The 19,534-nt window shown below is 37.3% G+C and overlaps 1 long non-coding RNA gene across 1 annotated transcript; it reads right to left on the bottom strand.

The window, feature by feature from the left end:
• Positions 1–1,300: 1,300 nt before the first annotated feature.
• LOC121137997 lies at positions 1,301–18,708 on the bottom strand. The gene is made up of 3 exons (XR_005875243.1): positions 16,445–18,708; positions 11,899–11,951; positions 1,301–1,845 (listed from the first exon to the last, which is right to left on the bottom strand). It is a non-coding gene; the product is annotated as an uncharacterized LOC121137997 (long non-coding RNA).
• Between the last annotated feature and the right edge of the window lie 826 nt (positions 18,709–19,534).

The raw sequence follows: 19,534 nt of genomic DNA, 5'->3' as shown, positions 1-19,534 counted from the left end.
CTTCTGGAAGTGTACCTTACCCATGAAAAATTGCAACTGGTTAATATGAATAGCTATTTTATCACAATTATCAATTACCTTCTATAACAAAGCCCACCAACAAAATCTCCAATCTATGAAACAGCTGCAGCTCCTTTGCCTGGGCTACTCATTTTACAGGGAACGCAACGAGCTGATCAAGTGCTGCCTGAGTCAAAGCAGTTGTTTAATCTTTGCCTTTTTTTTTTTTAAAGGAACATGTCAAGGGTTAATCTTGTGACTCAGTCTGACAAAACGAGTCAGCTGGAGGCAGGCGGATTTTCAAACCTGACTTCAGGCAGGCCTATAGCCTTCGCTGGAGGCTATATCAGACATTCTTCATCCTGACTGGTTTCACCCACAATGCTGCAGAAAACCTTATGTCTGATCAGACTTAGTATTCACATCATTTAATATAACAAGCTAAAATAACACATATGTTATCACAAGATGAGAATCACTGTGCATGCAGGCAATGTGATGAATAAAATGCCAGAGACCCTGAAGGAACTGACTTGGAGCCACACAGCTTTGATTAGCAAACGCAGGATTCCTGGCTTAAGGTTTATCGATTTTCACCATTTTTTCAAAAAATTTTAATTGCTATTATAATAATCATGAGGCAGAAACCTAAACTAGCTAAGTAAATGCTTTCTTTACCTCTTTTCAGAAGATTATTGAAAAACATATTTTCAATTAGGTCAATCAGGCCAGAAACTTTGAAACTCCTGGCTGCTCTACAAAAGTGTCTTTGTTCTTTTTCATTTTCTGTTGATTGAAAATAGATCATCCTTGTAAAGACAGACAAAACTAATTGCAATGATCTGTTTTGCATTTTCTAGTTTTTTATTTATTTCTCTTTATTACTGATATTTAGATCAAGGCAAGGGTCATATCTTGTTTTAATATGCTTGTTAAACTATCCTTAAGCAATGTTTCAAGCGACACAAAATTCTACACAGCTTCCTGAAGAAATTTAAAAGAATCACTTATATTGAATTAATCTAAGACAGTTAACAGTTAATCTTACTGTACATTCCACTATCCCCCAAAAACCAGAAAACCTGGCTAGGAAAGTAAACCAAAACACGACACAAATAATTCCTCATGAAAAGTTGACATTATGTCTAAGAAAATTAGTTTCTGGAAGGTAGACTTTAAGAGTAATAAAGCCAAATCTAAAAGTTCACATAAAATTAAGCCTTTAATCCCAGCACTCAGGAGGCAGAGGCTGGCGGATCTCTGTGAGTTCGAGACCAACCTGGTTTACAATAGCTAGTTCCAGGACAGCCTCTAAAGCCACAGAGAAACCCTGTTTCTAAAAACAAACAAACAAACAAACAAACATTAAGTGTGATGGCATATACCAATAATCCCAGTCAGTATTCAGGAGGCTGAGACCATAGGATTGCTGTGAGTTTGAGGTCAGCCTGACCTTGTCTCAAAAACAAGGGAGGAATGGGATTTGCAAATGTAAATAGAAATGAAAGACACTTTCCCCTCCCAATTTAGCCTGAAAAGAAATAATTCATGAGACCCAGTCTCCTAAACTTGCAGAACTTGGGGCAATACTGCTAAGTCAGATACCAAATAAGACACCCAAATTCCAGATTTCATATTTGACCAATTTTTGTAGTATGTGCTACTTTCATTAACAAAAAACAAAAAAGGTAATTTCTGAGTGCTGAAGAGGCTGTCCCCCAGTCCCAATACCTCTATATTCCCAAATGTTTACAACAAAGAAAACAAGAATCATTCATCCCTTAACCCCACCTTTGAGGTCTGTTGAACAGCTACTGGCCTAATCAGTGATCCTGCAACCACTCTCTGAAAAAAAAAAAAAAATCAACGACCTAATTTTTGACCATGAAAAAAAATTTCCATCTAAGTCTTAATTGTGAAGAGCTCCATTTTAACCAAAATCTATAGATTATGCTACACACTAGTACACATCATATGGCTCAGTGAGAGTGTGTGCTCAGTCTGCCCATAGTCCTGGTTTGACCTCTGGTATCATATGCAAAACAAAATGACACCCCTGAAAACCATTACTCAACACTGAGCAAAGACACAGGATACAATTCATTTATCGTGGGATAGCAAATTTCTTATTGTTTCTTTACAAATACCTCAAAATCTAATTTGAGGTCTAGAATTGCTTCATGATTAACAAAATAGAAAATATTCATCTGTATAGCTAATAGAAACCAACTACACATGACCTGCATTTTTCTGGGTAGGGGTAAAAATACTCGTTTAATTCCTCTTTTGAAAATCCCAAGCCTAGCTAGCTAGGCTTGGTGGCCTTTAACCCTAGCCAGCACTCATGGAGGGAGAGGCAGGTGGGTCTCTGTGAGGCCAACCTCATCAACAAACTGAGTTACAAAACAGAGAAATCCTGTCCTGAAAAACCAAAATCAACCAGTCAATCTCAAGGCTATACTGAGGAAGTGCTAAAAGCAGCCCAATCTCCTGGAGAAACAAGCAGGTAAACAAACAGTGCCCTCTGTGAAGACACCAACAGAACTGTCAAGTCACTCATGGCAGCACTCCTCCGCTGGCTTCTCTAGTGAGACAGACCTGCCACTACTAAATTCTGTAGGCACCCAAGAAAAGGGTATACTTCTTTTTGATCACACACTACCACGACAGAGCAGTTTTCTTTAAAACGTTAAATGGGTGTGTGTGTGTGTGTTTTGCTGTCCTCCCCCAGTACTACCAGTTCCCGCATCTCTTGGCTGTCCATTTCTTTCACCACATGAACTGGAGTTTGTCACTTTTCATTTATCACTTAGAATAACTTAGTAATGGAGTTATTAACTGTGTTGCAACTTGATGATTTTCCTGCAGATATCTCTATAATCATAGGATTGCCTACTACTGCATGTGCACACACATAAAACCAAACGACAAAATGACAAGGACCCACAGACCTAAACTTCCCCAAATACACCAGCGCTTCTAAAGAGTTCAAGACTGGCACAGAATTTGAACTTGTTAAGCAATCTAACAAAAACTGTAAACAAACCTTTTTATGAAATCATCTATAAAGGTGAATGTAGACAAGGCCTTAGAGTTTTTTCTTTATGTAACACCACTTCTGATTTCTTTTCTAGGCATACACTTTCTTCTAGACTGGTGAAAGTTTAACAGAAGTGGAGTACATTGAGATACCGTCATTTCCACATCTCTTTGCCTAGAACCATCCATGAATAGAAATCCAAAGCTCCAAATGTATATACATTAATTCTGGTTCATAATCTATTTTTGTTTCAATAAAAACTCTTTCTTAGTGGCAGTAATTTTAAAGACTATCTCTGAAAAATTGACACTAAGACTTTAAATTATAAGTGCCTCATACAATACTCAAGGAGTAAAGCAAGGCTTTACTTTGCCATACTTACCAAAAGAAATCCTAAAAATCCTAAAAATGCCTTATTTCTTACTTCTAAATTGTGCTGACAACTCTTAACAAAAGCCAGTAATTCTTCATTTTGAATACATATCCGAGAAAGGAGTAATAAACAGGGAAGGGGATGAAGAACATGTCAATGCTGCCTTTTCAATGTGGGGAAACAAATCAAGGGGCTGCAGAGATGGCTCAGTGGTTAAGAATACTTGCTGCTCCACTGGGCAATGTATTGGGCTGTATCCCTGTTGCATGTACAGGTTTTGCAAGTCCATTTCTTAGCCTAGATACACAGGGGAGGGCCCAGGCCTGGCCACAAATGACTTGACAGATTTTGATGATCCCTCATGGAAGGCCTCACCCTCCCTGGGGAGTAGATGGGAGAGGGGTTGTTGGAGGGGTCATAGGAAGATGAGAGGGAGAGGGAATGGGAATTGATATGTAAAATAAGATTGTTCCTAATTTAAATAAGATTATATATGTATGTATATGTAAATATAAATATATAAAAAGTAATTGCTGCTCTTCCAGAGATCCCAGGTTTGATTCCCAGAACCTACATGACAGCTCAGAGGTCTCTGTAACTCTAGTTCCTGGGGATCTGACACCCTCTTCTGACCTCCACACATATTACACAGACATACATGCAGACAAAATACCCACAAGTAAATCTATTTTAAAAGTATTACAAACATTATCTAATATTTATAGCGAGTTACCAGGATAAGTGGTATATCACTATAACAATGACAACTGTACCCTTCATAGTTGAGAGAAATGGGTTAAGCTACTTGGTCTAGACTTTCTATCAGATACATATGCACAAAAGCATTACATTCTCCCTACCACAGATCAAAATAGGTTGCTCACATCTCAGAGAATTAACATGTGATGCAAAAGAGCACTGGATGAGGAGCCAGGGCTCAGGTTTCAGCTCTGCCTTTTAAGAAAATGAGATTATAGATCATTCCATTTAATTGTTTCTTCCAAATATAGGCACCCATCAAATTATGCTGAAGATTTCTAGCACTTTTATTACTAATAAAGCCTTTCATAAGCTCATATCTGTAATATCAGTACTCAAGAGGCAGAGACAGGAAGATTACCATGATTTTAGGTCAGCTTGGGCTACATGGTGAGACCCTGTTTCAAAAACAAACAAAATCAACCCAACCAACCTACTACTTGCATGTTTTATTATCTACTGCATCCCCAAACTCTGAATTGTTACTTTCAAAGTTTTTGATTTAAGTTATTTTCTATTTAGTCACACTGAGTATTTTTCTCCGTTTAAAAAAAAAAACTAAAGCTATATAATTGCTATTAAGGCTTCTGATTAGAAGAGGAATGCAGTGCTTGCTGTAGTAGCACATACACTAAAACAGGAAGAACACAGATAAGATCATCATGGACCCTATGCAGGCCAATACACATATTCATGAAGCCAGACACATCTTATACTTGTTGACTCAACTATCAAAGGAAAGAAATTAAAAGCAGTGAGGTGCTGCTATGCTGAAGATATGGAACAATTTTCATTGTTAGTGTGCCTTATTTCCTTCTAGTGAGCTCCCAGTTAAGTATTCTGAAATATTTTAGAACTTGTCATATGCTCTTTCTGAAGCCCAGAGTTGTTGCAGTTGATGTCCAGTGTCCATGGCAACCTTAGATCTTATTTTCACAATCACACCTACTGAAAAGCCTAAAGCTTTACATGAAATGAAAATTAGATACAGGAAAGGATCCCAAAAACCTCATTACAACTCCTGAGCTTTAAGATAAGCATCCAGAAGCTTTGAACCCTTAACGTGTGCTGACAAGTGAAGTATTTGTGGCTATTGCCTGGTAATGTGCTCATTTAAAGCAATCATCTATCTTAAAAACTATGGAGTATCTTTAACAATGGCAACAACAACAAACGCTGGCAGGTTATCAATAGTTAAAAACTCTTACCCAACTTAGGCATTATTTACTCAATAACAATTTTGACATGTTAACAATGTGCATCTATACACAGGTCAGACACTTCGATTAATTTGGCCCCTCTGGAAAATGTAAGATTTGTGGACAAACCTTTGAAATAACTACAAACTCCTTTATGCAGAGAGCAATGAGTAACTGAGCTGGCAGGAGAACACCTCAAAGGAGTGAGCTGTGGCTCTTATACTACCCTTTAACAAAAATCCAGGGTCTATAACATGCTTCTTTGTATGTTCTGGCTGGAAAATTTAGTAGAGCATTAAAGGGGACTATGAAATAAATGGCTTATAAACAAAAATAGCTGCAATGAGAAGAGAGCCCAAGAACTCACAGGATAAAAACCAGGCCCACAACATCACACTAACTTTAGAGTGTGACCAGGAGGCCATCTGATTCCCTAACCATGAAAAATTCAATTCTGGGTTACTATTACTAAACTTGGATAAAGATCCACACGATCAAAACACTCATTTTCTAACACTAGGACTCCATGATGAAAATGAAATGCATGCCTCCTAGTTTTCATGTATCTAAACTGAGAGTCTATGCTCACAAGAATGGAAATAACATTGGTAAACTTTGTCAATCAAAAGACTTTTACTTTTCTAATGAAAAACTGGAGCTCTTCCCATCCCCATCTTCAAGTATTTATAAGCTTTAAGCATATGTTCTATAATGTAAAGACTAAAATATGGTTACAGTTTTCCTTCTCTGAAGACAATTCAGATTAGCTTTTGTAGTTCAGACCACCTTCATATCAATTAAGCAAGGTAAAGGAGGCAAAGGCAGCAATAGCCATACTGCTAGCCACCTGGATTTATTAATTATTTATTATCGATTAGGACCTGGAGACAGAAACAAACAAATAAAAAACTCCAAACCCAGCATGAACCATAACCCTACTTTATAAAGTAACCAAGGTAAAGAATAAACTGGATAAGCTACAAAGAAAATTACAGTAGGGAAGGGGTGATTAGGTGTTATACTGCCATTTTACACAAGGTAGCCAATACAGATCCCCACTGATCAGAGAGAAAACTAGCCATGCAGGTACAAAGGAGTGGGGTCTAGCAGAAAGAACAGTAAAAAAACAGAAGGATCTGAGGCTGGACTGAGGGGAGGGGGATGGCAGCAGAGGATCTGAGAGGGAAGAAACAGATGGGTCATGAGGGTCTGGTAAGCCACTGTAAGGATTCTGGCTTAATACTGGTAAGTAAAGTCACTGCAAGATTTAAAGTGGAGGAATGATATGATCTGACCTAAACTGTTAAGCATTCTCCCTTCATGAAAGAAACTGCTAAAGGAAAACTTCAAGACTAGCTGCGGAGATGTTGTAGTAGTCTGAAAGAGAAAGGGGACTTTGACAAAGATGACAGTAAAACAGGTGCTGACAGATGGTAAAATTCTTGAGGGTGTTTTACTATGAGAAATATGATATAGGAGGACCAGATGTTACACTTGTATCCAATGAAATTACAACGTTTTTCTCTTCAGGAAAAAAAAATCTATTTCGTGTTCTCTGGTTTCTACTCTAATGCTGTTTTATGAGAAAGTCTTTACACTTCTTTCTTTTTTTTTTTTATTTTTTGAGACAGGGCTTCACTATGTAATCCCGGTTGTCCTGGAACTCACTCTGTAGACCAGCCTGGCCTCAAACTCACAGAGATCTGCTTGCCTCTGCTTCCTGAGTGCTAGGAACAAGGGCATGTGCCAACCCCCAACCAGCTGGTCCTTACATTTCTAATGATGTCAATCCTGAATCAATACAGAGTTGATGCTGGTGGCTGAATTACCCTTTCTACTGTAAAATACTCTTTATTTTGTGTATAATTTAACAGCATATTTCAGAAGACAAATGGGAACAAAAGTTTTTTACTTACATAAAAAAGCAAGTTGGCATATTTTTCACTATTTGAACAACCAAAGAAGGAAATTGAGAAGTACTGTTTACAGCAGGTAATCAATAAGTGTTTCCTTCTAGATGAGGAATGTAACAGCTATACAGATATTATTTCCATCCCACTTGGCTGAAATAATTTCCTGGATAGTATTCTCTATGATTGGAGGACAATTATTCAACAGAAAAAATATTAAAAGTTAGTTCTCTTCACAGGCAGAGAATAATTTTTTAAATGTTTCATGACTATACAAGTGGGAGAAATCAGAAACAATAAGAACTTGCGTGTTTTTAAAATAGTTGAAAGATCACACACAAATCTCTATGGTATACATTACACTTCTAGAAACAAGATATACACAGGAACAAATAACTTTCCAAGTATAATCAGGAATTTGTGACAAGATCATATTGGCCAGTGACACATGACAAAAATCCATTCCCAGTCTGTAGAGGGAGTTCTAGGACAGCCAGGGTTATATAGAAAAACCCTGTCTCTAAAAACCAAAAACCAAACAAAATCCTATCATTCACACAGATATAATTCTGACACGGTTTCAACAGTAGGCACCATCAACATAAAAAGTGGTTGCTCTTTTCTTCCTGGCATTTGTAAGTTAGATCTAGACCTCATACATCCAACTCTACAGTTAGAGAATGAACTGGCCACTTTGGAAATTTTGTACTGGAACAGTATTCGATCAGAAATATCCTCTATAACAGGAGGAAACAACATTTGCACATCTAGTTGCCATATGCCCCCTTTGTTTGAGAGTCCAAGGAACTAATAAGCAAATGTCCTGTTCAATCCAAAGAGCTGCAGACCTCATTTGTGAAGTTGATACTGGCTTGTAAAAATGGTTTATTCCTCATTAGCTTTATTTTTTGCTAGTCTTAGAGGTCTTGGAAAATTGCCTATGAAAATGTTGCCGTGGCTTCCAGGTAATCCCTATGGAGAGTCCTTTGGGAGATGCCAGTTGCTGCTTTTCTTGCTATTTTCAGAGATAAACTGAAAGTGGCTCTTTATAGTTCTAAGCCCTGAAGGTCATCTCACTAGACCAGAGAACTAACTATTTTGTATTTAACTTTCTCAAGCTAATTTCTACCTACCTCAGCTGCTTGCCATCTCTCCTCTTTATATGTATTCAGGACTTAATATTCTGTCTCTTTGTAGTTCTTAATCTTAGATATTATACAGCAATGCTCCAGCACTATGCATGGGGCCAGAAGCCTGTGTGATTTGGGGCATTTTAGAATCTCTCCAATTATCTTGAGATGTCCATACACATTCAGATTTAATGTTAACTCAAAATTCACATTAGTTAAAAAAAATGTAGGCTGAAATGTTACTTGTCTACCACACATTAGAACGGAGCTCTAGGTTTGAACCCCAAACACTGGAAAAAGAAAATAACAATTTCTAACTAGGATTACTAATTCTTTTTGCTATTGTTGTTTAAGAGTGTATCTTTCTACAAATACCTTTGGCTGACCCAGTACTCCCTATGTAATGCAGGCTGGTTGTCCATGCACAGTTATCTTCCTGCCTTAGTTTCCTTAATGTTGGGCTAAAAGGTGTGAGCCACTATATTACCATGCTTATCTAATAAAATGGCTGACACAGTTTCTCACTTTGAAGACTGAGAAGTCCTGTAGAAGCACTACCTGACTGCACTTCCTTTTGTAAATTAAAGGTTGGGGGGGAAGCTTTCCCAATTCCTATCTCAATGTCCCAAGACGCTTTTACTTTTTATCTCAGCAATGATCTGATAGAGGAAAATCAGATAAGAGGGAAGGGAGGCTAAGGAACCCTCAAAGGGAAAGGAAATCATTGCCATGCTTTGAGTATGACACTCAGCCTTTGAACTCTGCAGTCCTAACAGACTCCTATCACTACAAGTCAGGACTCTGGAAATCTGTACTCAGAGCAGACGTCCACTAGACCATGTGTACTCAACAGTGTTCCTTTGCTCCTACTCTGGGGTAGGGAGGAATGCTCCCTTACAAAAACTGAACCTATCAGAGAATCTAGGAATGCTTTACTTCTAAATTTAGGCAAAACATTTGTTTGTTTTGTTACACTTTTGTGCTTTTTACCTGCTGGCCCATTTGAAATCTGAACATTTGGTTGAAATTTTAGTTTCGGAAGTATGATACTCATTATTCAAATAATCATGCAATAAAATATGCATACTCCATGTTCATTTTGCACCCACTTCTTTTACAATTCACAATGCCAAAAATTGCATATTCATTATAAGCAGTCAAACAGAAAAAATATTGAATTTTCTTTCTTAATTCTGTTTTATTTAAACAGAGTCTTGCCCAGGCTGGTCTGGGAATATACAGCAATCCTTCCACTTCAGTGCCCCAAGTACTGAGATTGTAGGCATACACACCACTATGTTCGTTGCAATATACAAACATATATACATGTCATGTTTGAGACAGGGTTTCACTATAAAGCCATGGTTGGCCTGGAACTCCATAGGAAGACCAAGCTGGCCTCCAACTCACAGATGTGACTGTCTCTGACTCTGAGTTTGGGATTAAAGATGTGTATCAAAGGAGTTAGTAAAATATAATACTGTTTGGCTTACAAAATTTCTTAATCATTATCAAAAGTTCATCAAAAGGCAGTAGTGTTCATTTCCTGAACATAAAATAATATAGAACTATCTCAAAGTAGTGAATGCTATTATAATTAAAAATTTAAGGACAAAGGAGTCTGCAAAGTCTTTTTCCAGGCTCTTTTGTCTGTTTTGCTAATTTGTTTAAAAATGAAGTAACTATGAAACATGGACCATTATCTTATTGTATATAAGTGTGGCAGATTTTTCACTAATCTTTTTTTAAAGCAGTGTGGTTCTACTAATATTAACATGTAATTTAACTTTTATTATTTTCATAGGATTATAGTAATAAATTATAAGAAATCATACTGCTCTATGTTTTAGCAGTTCTGTCTACCCGAGTATGATTTCTGTTACCTACCTACCCTGTGCACAGCATACAACTGTTAAAATGTAAATCATACAGCTATTTTTAGCTGCTGCTGAAATTCCTGTCTTCAGGAATAATGATTTGAGGCATTGTTCATTTTGTTTATCAAGCAGCTATTCAGCCTCTAGTGGGTCCAAGTGCTTATGCAAGTGAAAGCTTTTAGGATGCTTGCTGTAGCAATTCAGCCTTCCAGGTAGGCAGGCTGCAGGTTCAGAGCACAGCTTCCCTATGCTTGTCAAAACTCAGATCCATCTAGAATTGAGTTTCAGGGATTTCAATTTGACTTTTCATGTATCACATGGAAGAGAGGGGGTGGGGTGGGACACAGAAGAGAAGGAATGCAAACAACCAAAAGATGATTTCTCTACTTTACCCTTGACAAGAAATAAAAAGCCAGGGCCTCAATCCCAGCACTTGGTAGGAAGAGGCAGGTGGATCTCTGTGAGATCCAGACCAGCCTGGTCTACAGAGCGAGTTCCAGGACAGCCTCCAAAACATCACAAAGAAACCCTGTCTCAAAAAGCCAAAAAAAAAAAAAAAAAAAAAAAAGCAAGTCAGGGCCATGCTGCCCCTTCTAGATTGCTACTTGTCAAGCAGGATATACTCCATTCAGTCCAAACTCCGATGAGCTGTGACTCATCTGGCAGCACCTGTGCCCATGTGTTAACTATTGCCCAATAAAAGCCCAACATCCATTTACACAACAAAAGACTATACCCTTCAAGGCACAGGGCCCTCAATCTAACAACTTTACTGCCCATTTGTTCTACATGCAGAGAAAAGGCCTTTTCCCTTCTCACCAGAGGTTTTTAAACTGTGGGTGGATTTATAATGTAAGTTCATTCACAAATACTTCTATTGCTTCAAAGAAAAAGTATATTAACAGCACAAACACTCCTACAGTATTAGGTTACTATAGCCATTAATGATTGTTTTACCAACCTCCCCCAACCTCCTACATCAAAGCTCTTTATTCTCAAAGGATACATTTTTGAGCAAGGAGGGATCAACAAACTAGTTGTGTGAAAGCTTTCCTGATGCTAGACTGAAGTTGGGAAAGGCTTAATGAAGGCTTTAAAACCCACAAGGGCTTCACAACCAACATCTGACTTGGTGATTTATGCATATTAATAACCTCAGTCCTACTGAGACAAGCTGAGCCGAACATGTCCTCCGAATCTTAATGTCTTTAGCTCCATTGGGATTATTACAAATGTAAATTTCTAAGATTCTCAGCTATTAATCTCTGTCTGTCCTCCTGTTCAGTAACATAATGACTAATTAAACATCAAAAGACCTGCACAGGAGATCTTCTTTGACAGCTACAGGCCTAGTCTTCTTCCCAAGAGGGGAATTCAAATGACAGGGACAGGGAGTGACAGCACATGAGTAAGCTACAAATCATTGCACAGAAAACGAAAAGCTCAACATTAAGTGTGGATTTATCTCAATCAATGATTTTGTTAAGCAATGAACAGTTACTATGTAAAGTATGCCCACTGGCACCAATCGAATCCATCCTTGTACCAAGTAAATACTGAATACCTGACATCAATTTACTTAACATCAAGCTAAAAAAAAAAGTACTTACAGAAGAAGGCAGGCCAGGAGGCACCTTTCTTACTTTCTTTGCTTGCAAAGGATCTGCATATTGAAAACAAAATGTTTCATTAGCATTTGCATTATGGAAAAAAAAGAAGAGTTCAACTGAATAGGAAACAAGTCCATCATCCAGTCATCTGTCTCGTTGCCATCTTTCACATACTAACACTGCGTGTTAAGAAGGGGAACACAAGAATGTCAGCACTGGTTCTTCTACTCAGGTTGTAAGGTCGGAATGATAACAGTAAAACAAGAAAGAAAACACAACAACAGCACAAACAAGGGAGGAGAATGAACAGGTCTTAAGAGCCTGCTATGCCGTGAGTGTCTAAGTACTCTAAGTACTTCACACATTGTCAGTCTACTGGAAAAGAACTCTGTACAACAGGTCTTGCTAACAGAGAGACAAACTACATCATATCAAAAAAAAAAAAGCATTAGGCTTAAAGGCATACTTTTTAAAACATAGTATCTAACTGCAGATGCTTTAATACAACTTATGCTAAAAATCTGAAATAAAGTTGAAGGAATAAAAACTAAGGTTATAATAATATCAAGACATGCTCCATATGCTATGAAATAGAGCCAATATATACATCTAGGATTAGAGGCATTCACTTTGGCAATGTGTGAATAAAACTGAAGTTTCAGCACTACAGTATAATTTGAACTTTTATTAAAAGTCTGCATATCTTTTCAGGAAATGAATACAGAGAGAACATATTATCTCTTATTTTAAATTATGTGTATCTGTGTATGTGTGTTTATTTGTGTGTGTGACCATGCATATGTGAATGTAGGTGCATATTTAAATACGGGTACCTTGGAGTCCAAGTCCAGGACTGGACTTTCTGGAGCTGGAATTACATACTGATGGTTATAAGCTGCCACATGTGTGTGGGACTAAACTTGGGTCCCTTTCAACAGCAGAACCTGCTCATATTATTGAGCCATAACTCCAGATCCAAAATAGTATGTTTTGTAATAGCATATTTGTAAGATAAGTTAATATAAATGAAAATGACTATTTTTCATATACCTAACTGGTATTCTAATTTCCCTCATATACAATATTTATAACTTTTCCATCTTATTTTTTGAAAATGATATACACAACTTTCCAACTATATTCAAATAATGGATCAAATTCATAATTTTCAGAGGGATTCACTATTAGGAAGACTGATGTGGAAAAATTTCGCATTTTTTAAAACTGCAAGCAAATGATAGTATAAAATAAAATGTGATTTTATTAAGATTGAAACTTATTTAAATTTGGCCGTGGATTTTCTACAGGTAATATCCCAGAAGGCTGTAAAGCTAATAAAGCAACTTTATAAGCATCACATGGAAAATATTACACAATAAATTAAAGGCAAAAAGCATTCATCAGCATGGATATCTCAAGAGGTAGCCCACATTTCCTTAAAACAGAAGTGCCAAAGATAAACAACATCTGGCATATTCTGTATTTGTAAGACTTAAAGCAAAACCTTTGTTCCTGATGAAATGCTTCCTTACAACTTAATCCTTGACCGAAAGTTACACTTCATACAAATGACTTCTATGGCTTGTAGTTATCAGAATAAAGATCTTTCTTTTGTAGCCCATCATTAGCCACATACTTTCTCTAGTTTGGGATTCAGTCTAGTATGGGGAGACTGCAAATTGTGATGGACAATAAGCTAGCTATATTCAGTACAGTAGCAGTATGAACCTGGGAAGGTTACTTCAACTTCTTTGTGCATCAGTTCCTTTGGATGCATGAATGGGTGGGCACCACCTCTCCTGTGAGTTTCATGCTCTGTGATAATATGCTCATTGCACTGTCTAACATTTGTGACACTTTAATGTTTTTTAAAATGTGTATGGGTGTTTTAATGCATATCTGTGTATCATGTGGATACAGTGCCCATGGAGGCCAGAAGAGAATATTAGATCTCCTGAGACAGGAGCTACAAACAGTAGTGAGCCATCATATGGGTGCTGGAAGTTGCCCCAGGACATCTGGAAGAACAACCAGTGCTCTAAACTGTGGAGCCATGTCTCCTGTCCCACACTTAATAACTTTATTAATGTAGACCAAAACAATTTTAAATTAGAGAGTTACTGCTCTCTGGAATAACTTCTTAAAGTACCGAAATGGTTTTGGAAAACACTAATAATGTTGTACATCCTTAAAGTTCTTATAAGTGCCATATTTTACCAGATATTGCAATGCCAAGGGAACAGCAATGGGCAGCATAATAATAATCTACTAACTGGTATTCACACAGTAAATGGATAAGATTCCTCTGAGTAACAAGAGAAACACTATATACTGCATTCCATTTGAGCTCCTCATTTGTAATCTGATATCACTGAGTTTTGAAAAGATGCACTACATAAGCAATAGTATCTATATATAATCAAATAGAAATGAAGCTTGAATTTACAGAAAACTTGATTTTTATGCCTGGATTTTAATGGACTGTATCCCCATTCTTTTCTAGTTATTCAATAGTTGGTTTTCTTTGGTAGCAGCATACTGGTGGGGACTGATTGTTGCTACAGTGTGTGCATAGAGTCTGTGAAGAAGATATTCCTGTAGACTAACCCAATACAGAAACAGATGAGGCTTCTACTGGGTTAACTCATCAGGTGGACAAGCAGAGTCTAGATGGACAACATTTTGTAAGTTGTCATTTCTTTAATCATAAAAACAATGCTAATCTAAACCAACAGGGCTGACTCTGATAGCACCCATATATATTACACGACCATGCTCCTATGAAATAAAGATACCAGAATTCTTTTCTGGATGTAGCAATCCATCTATCACTGTACCTCATTCATACTTTAGACCTAGAGCCTAGAAATAGCTCATCAAAATACATGGCTTGACAGAAGGTAGATATAGTAGCTCGAGGCAGTCAACAAATATTTGAGAAATTGGGAACTACAGCACATTTTACTTTGGTTTACAGTTACTTTAGGAGCCGGTCTACCTTTACAACTTTCATTTTCATATAATTTTAAAAAAAGTCACACAAGATTGTCACTTTAAACACTGCGTAGATAGAAAGTGTTACAGAATACCCAGCAGCATAAAACAGACTGGTTTTGTCAGAATGGATGGCTGAATGAAGGAATACATGCATATTCATATGATTGACATAAACATCCAAAGCTGTAAAGGAGCAGTATAAATGAATGCTTTATGCATATACAGTTTCTTTCTGCATGCTTCTCCGAACTAAACAACACTGTGAATGTCCTATATATGATTCCATTGTACACTTTCATGCTAGTAAGTTAAGTGCCTGTTAATTTTATGTCAATTTCAAGGGAAAAGTGGAGAATAGAAGTAACTAATATGCAAACAAGCAAAAACAACAACAACAACAGAAAACCCACCACACTCAAATTCCCAACAATCTTAAAATTTATCCCAGGAGAGTAACCTACTAACTATTATATATGTGACATCTTTTGAGCCTTAATTTTTATGTTAAATTCCTAATTAAAGTTATGGAGTAACAGGATTATTTACTGTTGAGACAGGAATTTATAAACATTTTGTAAGCTTTTCAATTTTCATTTTAATTAATATCTAGGTGTTAAAACATAAGTTTCCATTTAAGAAGAAAACACTTGCTAGTTAGAAGAAAAATTGGCTAAATACTCTCATGGAGCAAAATATTAAATTGTTTGCCTAAAATTATGGTTTCACATGGCTGCCTAAACAGGGACTGAAAACAACAACAACAAATGATATCATCAACATGCTAACATGGAAGGGGAACACCTTGAGGGCATCTATTCTAAACAAACAACTGGGGAATGCTGAAAGCGAGAGAAATGGTCTCCCCCATGGAAGAACTCCTCGATCAGTTGTCAAACACTAAAAGGTCAGAGATTATATATATATATATATATATATATATACCACACCATGCTCATATTGATGAAAATTACAATTTAAATATTGAAATTGTCAACCAAAACTACCTATAGTTAGTTAAACCTTGAATACAAAGCAGATGAGTTCTTTACAACAGTGGGAACTCTGACAACTTCATTCGTTATGTATCTAATGCATACAAGATGAGTATCCCTTACGTGAAATGCTTGTGGCCAGATAGGTTTTAGTCTTCAGATCTGGACTATCTATGTAAATATAATGCAGTATCTTGGGGACAGAACCCACATGTAAAGATTAAGTTCATTTATGTTTCATATACACCTTATTTACGTAGTCAAAGGGTAATTTCATACATACTTTAGTGAACTTTATGGCTGTGGCCCATCTCAGGTAGTCATGTATGAAATTTTCTATGGTATAATGTCAGTATGATAGGTTTCATATTTTAGAGCACTTTGGATTTTAGATTTTAGGTTAGGAATACTCAGCCTGTATATGATTTGTATGTAGATAGACCTTTACATCCAAATGATGACCAACAAAGTAAATTTCTTCTCATTAAAGCACAACCACAAGTACAGACTAAGGAAGCAGGATATCTGAGAGATGGGATTTTCTGTCAAACACTCACCTAGGGCTACAGAGTCATGGAGCGGTCTTCTCCTAGAACTTGTGGCAGAGAATGAGTAGTATGGTGTTCCAGGTTTTCCTGAAGAAGACAGCTGTGCTGGGCTCCCAAGTCCTAAATCTTGTCTCAGGAGACCAGACTATAAAACAAGGACAAGGAAACATGTCATCTTGCTGCTAAAGACCAAGCTCATCACTTCTGAATTATTGACAGAAAGGACCTTTATCAATGCCTTAAAATTTAGAAGTAATCAGAAAGTACTTTTTAAATTCAACTAGGCCACTGGTTTTAAACTCTATTCTTTTTCTTCACCCTTCTCTTGCCTGCCTTTTGTTGTATTTGCTTTGTTGAGACAGTTTCTTTGTGTAGCCCTGGCTGTCCTAAAGCTCAGAGATCCACATGCCCTGTCTCCTGAGTGCTAGAATTAAAACCATGTGCCACTATACCCAGCTCCCTTGTCTACTTTTTAGTAATTACGTAGACACATTAATCTCAGGATTGAAATACATTTTGGTGACTATGGTATCTTTTAATTATAAGGATGCTCTTGAAAGTGGTCGCCTGGGCTTTGCTTGAAAGCTTTCATGATCACATAGTCAGCTGATTCTTTTTTTCTTTTTGGATACTCTTACCATTTGAAGAGCTCCCACATTTATAAGACTAATCCCTTTTGCTTTCTTCATTTGTTTCATGAAATAGACAAGGGAGGGGGGTGTCCTTCCTCCTCATCCCTGACATGGTCCTCTAGACTCTCTTTCACTTTGTTAAGTTTCTTACAAAATGGCACAGAGCACGTTGCCTCAATGCATTAGCGGACATACTACCCACCACGTGAACTGAAGGATGAAAGAGGTGGTTCAGCTCCACTCTGTTCCATGTGCTACGTTGTCCCCTTATGTCAGATTTGTTCAGTTTATGTTTCTTGGACAAAAGTACAAGACCCAAGATATGTCCCATGTATCTTGGATTCTCTGATAAAAAAATGTAACTTGTTCTATTTGGCCCATAATAATTATTCACTCCCGTTAAGAATTGGAGTCTATTAATGAATACATATGTTAGGTTTCCTAATGTCTAGCCATCCAAAATGTGAGTAAGTAATCCATCAAGAGGACAAAAGTTAGGGACAGAGCATGGGTCCATCACTGAAATTTTGAGATTCAGCAGCCCTAACCTAAATCACTGTTTTGGTGATCTTATTACAAACAAAGTGAAGTTATAAGTGGCAGAACATGGGTCTGAAATTTCTGGTAGCTGAAATGAAAAGTATCACATCAATGTGAAACAAGAAAGGGGAAGTGACTTTATTGGGGAAGGGTGGTGAAAAAGAAACTCAGAAGATGCTTTCAGGCATGAGAACATGATTCCTCCAGCTTATTAACTACTCTCCTGATATATACTTAATACCCTTACTGCCATCTTCATGTCCTTAGTGCTGAGCATTATGCCATGCTATAAGAACAAACTTACTCCACTCAGAAAGAGTGAGCAGAACATAAGAGCAGCCACTGTATTCTAGTCACTGCCTCCATTCTAATAGTCAAGAAAAACTAAGTTATATGACTTCTTACTGTTTGAGTACTTAAAAATATTACAGTAACTCCCCACGACATAAAACTAACTGTTTAAAACAGTCTCCTAGCAGTGAGCCTCAATATACTTACTATGTACAACCATTAGGTCCAGATCACTGCCGCATGCCTGAAGGAAACAGTAGTCATTCCTTTCCTCTTCTACCCACATATACTAAGCAGTTACTCCTTGTTTTGTTTTCCACAGCTTATGGCAACTATTACCCTTCTTTCTGCCTCTGTGGACTGACCTATTCTGGCTTGTCCATGTTAATGTTAATATAACCTTCTACACATGACTTTATTTTACCTTGTATGAAGTTCATTCACCTTGTGTAGGGGTGGAGGTGGAGGCAGTACACATGAGTGGATCTGTCAGTAGAGTCCAGAAAAGGATATTGATCCCCTGGAGCTGAACTAAAAGTAGTTGTAAGCCATTAGATCTGGGTGTGGGGAACTGAACTTGAGTTTTCTGCAAGAGCAGGATGTGTTCTTCACTATTGAGCCATCTCTCCAGCCCTTAGATCCAATAGTTTTAGGGTGAATCCCTTAAGCATTTCTAAAGAAAAGGCCAAAATGTCTACAAGTAAGGGTAGTTTTCCTTCTTTACTCTCCTATAATTTCCAATACACTGCTGAATAAAAGAGGTGAAAACAAGGGCTGGAGAGATGGCTCAGCAATACTGTCTGCTCTTCCAAAGGTCCTGAGTTCAATTCCCAGCAACCACATGGTTGGCTCACAACCATCTGTAATGAAATCTGGTGTCCTCTTCTGGCCTGCAGAACACTGTACACATAATAAATAAATAAATCTTGCTTTAGGGGAATAATTTTAATGTTAACCTTGAACATACGATTGGCTGTTTTACATAAAAAATACATTTCCTAACTTGAGGAAGTTCCTTCCTATAGTTATCTCATTATTTTTTCTTAAGCTGCGTGCGTGTATGTGTGTGTGTACGTGTGCATGTGTGCGTGTGCGTAGGTGCCTGTAGAGGCCACCAGATTCTCTGAAGACAGAGTTACAAGCAGTTGTGAATTACTGGGTATGAGTTCTGGGAAATGAACTCAGTTCTTGTGGAAGAGCAGTAAATGTTTGTAACAACCGAGTCATCACTCTTGCTCCCTATTAAATGGTCTTAACATCAAAGAGTACTAGTTTTTGTTTGTTTTTGAGTAGGTATGGGATAGTCTCACAATGCAGTCTCAACTGGTCTGAAATCTGCTATATAGTCCAAGCTGCCTGCCTCAGTTTTCTAAGTGCTGGGATTAAAAGCCCGTGCTTCACCTGGTAGAAGTCCTAGATTTTTGTTAGATGCATCCCCTCCCCACTCCATCAGCTGCCTGATTTTGTTTTTTTGTTTTCCTTCATGTTATTACTGTGGTAAGTTACACTGATTAATTTTCCTATGTCAAGCCATTCTTGTGTTTCTTGGACAAATTTACTTGGTCATAGAATGTAATCTTTATACACTATCTTCAGTGTGTTTATATTCTATGGAATACATATTGAAAATGGTTAA

This window comes from Mesocricetus auratus, unplaced genomic scaffold (genome assembly GCF_017639785.1).
Source record: "Mesocricetus auratus isolate SY011 unplaced genomic scaffold, BCM_Maur_2.0 contig_10765_pilon_obj, whole genome shotgun sequence".
Classification (NCBI taxonomy): domain Eukaryota; kingdom Metazoa; phylum Chordata; class Mammalia; order Rodentia; family Cricetidae; genus Mesocricetus; species Mesocricetus auratus.
The sequence above is the reverse complement of the archived record's forward strand: the minus strand, read 5'-3'. Positions and strand labels throughout refer to the sequence as shown.